General features: G+C 40.3%; 1 long non-coding RNA gene across 1 annotated transcript in view; it reads right to left on the bottom strand.

Moving 5' to 3' along the window:
* The window catches only part of LOC117959834, a 14,302-nt gene extending 9,944 nt beyond the window's left edge, over window positions 1–4,358 (bottom strand). Inside the window, exon 1 of the long non-coding RNA XR_004660012.1 lies at window positions 4,287–4,358. This is a non-coding gene — a long non-coding RNA (uncharacterized LOC117959834). The remainder of the gene's footprint in view (window positions 1–4,286) is intronic.
* Between the last annotated feature and the right edge of the window lie 1,066 nt (window positions 4,359–5,424).

The raw sequence follows: 5,424 nt of genomic DNA, 5'->3' as shown, positions 1-5,424 counted from the left end.
AAGAGTCTGGAGACGCGGTGGAGAATATTCTGCTGCCTGTAACATCCTCCAGCATGACTGGTTCGGCGGTGGGTCAGTAATGGTGTGGGGTGGCATTTCTTTGGGGAGCCGCAAAGCCATGTGCTCGCCAGAGGTAGCCGAGGTGAGATCCTCAGACCCTTTGCGAGACCATATGCGGTTGGCGCTGGGTTCCTCCTAATGCAAGACAATGCTAGACCTCATGTGGCTGGAGTGGGTCAGCAGTTCTTGCAAGAGGAAGGCTTTGATGCTGTGGACTGACCCGCCCGTTCCCCAGACCTGAATCCAATTGAGCACATCCGGGACATCATGTCTCATATCATCCACCAACACAGACTGTCCAGGATTTGGCGGATGCTTTAGTCCAGGTCTGGAAGGCGATCCCTCAGGAGACCATCCGCCACCTCATCAGGAGCATGCCCAGGCGTTATAGGGAGGTCATACAGGCCCGTGGAGGCCATACACTCATTTCCACTCATTTGGACTTGTTTTAAGGCCATTACATCAAAGTTGGATCAGCCTGTAGTGTGGTTTTCACTGTTCTGTTTTTACTGCACTTCTCTCTCTCATGTCTCTTCTAGGTACCGTCTGGGGGTCTGTAAACGGAACCCCCACCCTGAGTCTCTTCCACCCGGTCATCACCCATCCTCCCAGACCAGCCATCAGACGACATCCACATCAATTTTGCACATTCATAATGTTTATCTGCACATTCATAATGTTCATTAAATCAACACATGGTTGTGGTGTGGTCCATGCTAGTGAACTAGGATGTGTTATTTTAGTGTTCCCTTTATTTTTTTGAGCAGTGTAGTTTGTTCCACATGCGTGTGTTCCTTTGAGAACTGTAGGGGGGAACTAATCTTCACAGTTCTCGAATGATTTGATACAGAAAACTCATTCGTCATCTCGTTAAATTTGATTTGTGCTTGTGTGAGATGATGGTGTCTAATCTTATTGTGTGTCCAGTTCATTTTATCTTGTCTCACCTCATCTCACCTGACATTTCCCATCTCTCCCCATCTTCTAATCTAATTGTATGCTGTCTCAACTCATTTAACTATCAATATTTGGTAGATATGCTTCATTCACTGGCCAAAACACAATCTACTGAGTGGTTGGTGATATTTGAACATTCACTAGCCAATTGGCTGGTGGACAAAAAAAGTTCAAGTTAAATTTGGACCCTGTGTAATATACTTTATACATGTACAGTGGCTTGAGAAAGTTTACAGACCCAGGCTAAAGTTGATTAAAAAGAGGAATAAAAAACATCTTTTGGAAATTGATCTTAATGGCTCAATTAAAAAGAATTAGAAAAATTCAACATTTTAAGGACACCAATTTTCTTTGTGAATGAATAATGTATTGTAAAAAAATAAAATTCTTTCTAAAAATATAGGGGACTTAACACACCCCTGTTTTAAATTCCCATAGAGGACGGCACATTTTTATTTTTAAAGGCCAGTTATTTCATGGATCCCGGATACTATGCATCCTGATAAAGGTCCCTTGGTCTTTGGAATTAAAAAAGTCCCCCCATCATCACATACCCTTCACCATACCTACAGATGAACCCAGACAGCTAGCTAGATTATCTGTCTACATGTTCCACCAAAACAAGTTCTTTCCTGAGGAGGCTCTTTTGGTGCAGCTCCAAACGGAGCTTAATGGTTCCCATAACCATTGTGATTGATTTAAAGAAATGCCAAGTTTTCATTTTTGTGCAATGCGAGACTGCCCCTAACCTGTATAAGTTGAAGGTTGGGTGTAATTTATCACTGAAAATGTGTTTTTGCCCATCTTAGTCCAGGAGTCGTTGTTGAGTGACGTAAACTATGCAAAAAAAGCAAGTTAATGTTGTGTTTGGTAGATTATTCTTTTGTTGTAACAATCATTATTGGCAATACATCTTAAACCATTGCAACGCCTGATTATTTTTCTATTATATGGTGTCACATTTGCATGAAACATGCAGTATGTGGGTTGCGCCAAGGAAAAATTTGCCAAATCGTCTCTGACAATGCCAAACCTTTTCTTTGCTGTTGCTATTGCAATCAGTGGCAATCCCATATCTCCACAGTCTGGGACCAAACTCTGCCCTCCAAGGTTGTGGGAGGGGATTGAACGCATGTGGGATCAGCTTGGGCGTGCTGTTTGTGTCAGAGTGACCACCACAACCACGTTGGCTGACTTGAACTAAATGCTGGTTGAAGAATGGGATGCCATCCCACAGCAGTGTGTGACCAGGCTAGTGACCAGCATGAAGAGGAGGTGCCAGGCTGTTGTGGCTGTGTATGGGTCTTCCACTGGCCCCAACTCCACGAAACACCAAAAAGAGTCAACCAAGAAAAGCTGTTTGGCAAATTTTTCACACGTACAACCCACACACGGTACTCTGCTGCTCATCCCACACATACATGTTTCTTTCAATGATATAAGATCTATTGCCAAAAAGCATTATTACAACAAAGAAAAGTCATCTACCGAACACAAATGTCCTTACCATTTGTGCATAGATCATTCTCCCATTTTGGCAAAAAGGGAGCGATATTGTCTGGTCATTGTTGATAAAGATGAACAGTTTGGAGAACTTTATTAATCTGTGTCTTATAAGTTGACCTAATGTGTTATGACTGATTGGAGTTGTAGAAATTGGAAATAAAAGTGTGGTCTATTCTGTACTTGTGGATCAGTTCTTCAAAAGGAATGACATTTGAGTTTTGGATTATGTGTTGAAGCTTCAACATATATCTACTATCTTTATTGTTACTAGAAGTACCGCGGCACATCCTCCAAACTGCTATGATTATTACATTTTAAGGGGAAAATAATTCAATTCCTGCATTCCTATACATTTTTAGGCACACATTTACCGTATGTTAAAAACGTCTATATTTAGGGGAGGAAATCAAAATGTTCTGGTTACAGGTAACAATACAAAACATAATGAAATATCATTATATTCAGTAGTCATGTTAGGGGGCTTTCACATCTGGGACATGGACTGTGGACGACAACACACAGATTTCCGATATCCGCACAAAATGTTGCGGGGCTTAAATGATTTCATAATCCCTCATTTCCGTTGCAAAAAAGTCACACATATCTTAGCAGAAGGTTGAAAGATGTTGCGTTTACTTCACACACGAGCAAGCATTTTCCCCTGTTGCCGTGGGAACGTTAGGAATTGACACAATTACCCAACAAGATAACAAGAAAAAACTTTCCTTTTTCATCAGACTGCAGTTTTTGCAAGTTCCCGCAATTGCATAGCATTAAATTGCATAAATATCCCACATATCGAATTTTTTAAGAGTGCCGCATAATGACGGATTTTTGCCCGCAACAATCACAAAAAAACTGGTATTCCCTGTTATTCACACATGTAATCTGACGCTGTGTGCAAAGTTTATGGATGTCAGATGGGGGCATTTCTGTAATCCGAGCATAGGCGTCATAGAATGAGTTCCACCATGTTACTGTGGGGAAAATCAACTTTCTATCACTGACCTCTTCCAGGCCCTCGGCTGCGACTGTGGAGGGGCCGGCCTCTGTCCATAGCGCTGAACCTTTGGCTGTGGCACGATGATACACATCCTTTGATTCTGGATTAGATGCAAGCTATTTAACAACCTCATTGTTGGCAATCACATTAAGTGTATAGGCTGTGCATATATGGTGGGAAGGCAGTACACACAGCCCATGCTCAGGATCATCATCATCATCGGGGGTAAACACAATGCGAAGGTCTGAAAAGTCCACTTCGCCATCGCCCGCCACCTCATCTTCCTCCTCGGTCTCAACATGCTTACACTTTCTCAGTGTTGTGGGTCCTTTTTTTGATGTTTTATCCAAAGTTTTGGGATGCTTTTAATGTTGACATTTTCACGCTTATTTCAAAGGCCCATTTTTATGTGACGAAAAAATAATTGTTAACTAAAAATGGGTCAAATTTGACCCAAGGACAATATGAGGGTTAAAGGAGGTAAATTGAACACAGTAAATCCTACACAGTTTAGTACTTCAACAAGGTAATTAAATTAAACTGAATACTGCATTATAATACTTCAGTACCTATACCATAAACTCAACATTGGATTCACAATACACTGTTCTTTTAAGTACATTTATATTTTTATATTTTAATATATATAAAAATATAATAAAACTAAATCTGAGATCTCAGGTAGGAAAAAGGACTGTCCCATAAGTTCAAATAACAAAAATATTGAGTGAGGAAAGTTTGAGTGCACTCAGAGTCCTACCACCCTCTTCCACAGTGAATGTTCAAGGTGACTATTGCAATGGGAGAGATATGAAAATATGGACGTGGATGAGTAGCAACCAGGGTGGACATGCAGATGGATCATAGAAGATGGTAGAGAAGCTGAGGACTGAGGACCCAATTGAAGGATTTTTATAATTTAAAAAAAGCCTACACAAACAGGCAAGATAATTAATCTAGTTCACATAAGGTCCATTTGGATATAGTTAAAAAAATTGTACTGCTTTACAGTATCCACTTGACTCTGTTTTCAATAAATTCTTAATAGCCATTACAGTTCACAGTCCACGTGACACAAATTCAATAAACATTTAACAAAATAAAGCTCATACTGTAACCTATTTACATACATTTTACATCACCCCGAGAATTCAACACACTCATAAGCTTACACTAGCACAATACCCAATTAGCCTGCACCAAGTTGTTGTCAAGCATTTCACATACTGCACCAATATAAAAAACACAATAATCAAACTGTGACGGTGATGTAGAATGAGGACCCAAAAGCAGAAGAGAGTGTCCAAGGTTTTATTAAACAAAAACACAAGATTGCACAAAAGCAACACAAAGTCCCAAAATCCAAAAACCATCCAAAAAGGTTCAGGGGGGAAAAGCAGAGTAAAACCAGGGGAAAACTCCGGGGTAAAAGAGGTACAAGCATAGGAACAACACGTAGAGACACATTTAGAAGATGAATACATTACATACAGCTAAATTCTTAGAACAGATGAGAAATAACCCGGGGTTTAACTAACCACCGTTACACTTGTCTCTAACGAACTGAAAATAATGGGAGAACTTCCATCTTGAAAATGTGGAATCAAAAAATCAGGAATCAAAAAACACTTTATTCTCATTTAATTTATTACAACGCTGTAAGCGTTGTAAGAAATTAGGGTCAGTTTCTCATTTACAGTACTTCAACAGAAACTGACTTCATTTTACAACCAATGGAGTCGACCCCTGTTGGAAATTGGGTAGGATGAAGGTTGAAGGCACTTCTGCTTTGGCTACATTTATCAGACCCAAAGCTTGATCCAGTATGTTTCCAGTCTATGGGGGCGATTCATAGTAGGGGCATCATCCAAACGTCAGGGCTTGCTCAGATAATGAAC

Source organism: Etheostoma cragini, chromosome 16, assembly GCF_013103735.1.
Source record: "Etheostoma cragini isolate CJK2018 chromosome 16, CSU_Ecrag_1.0, whole genome shotgun sequence".
Taxonomy (NCBI): domain Eukaryota; kingdom Metazoa; phylum Chordata; class Actinopteri; order Perciformes; family Percidae; genus Etheostoma; species Etheostoma cragini.
This window is presented reverse-complemented; position numbering and strand designations above follow the sequence as displayed.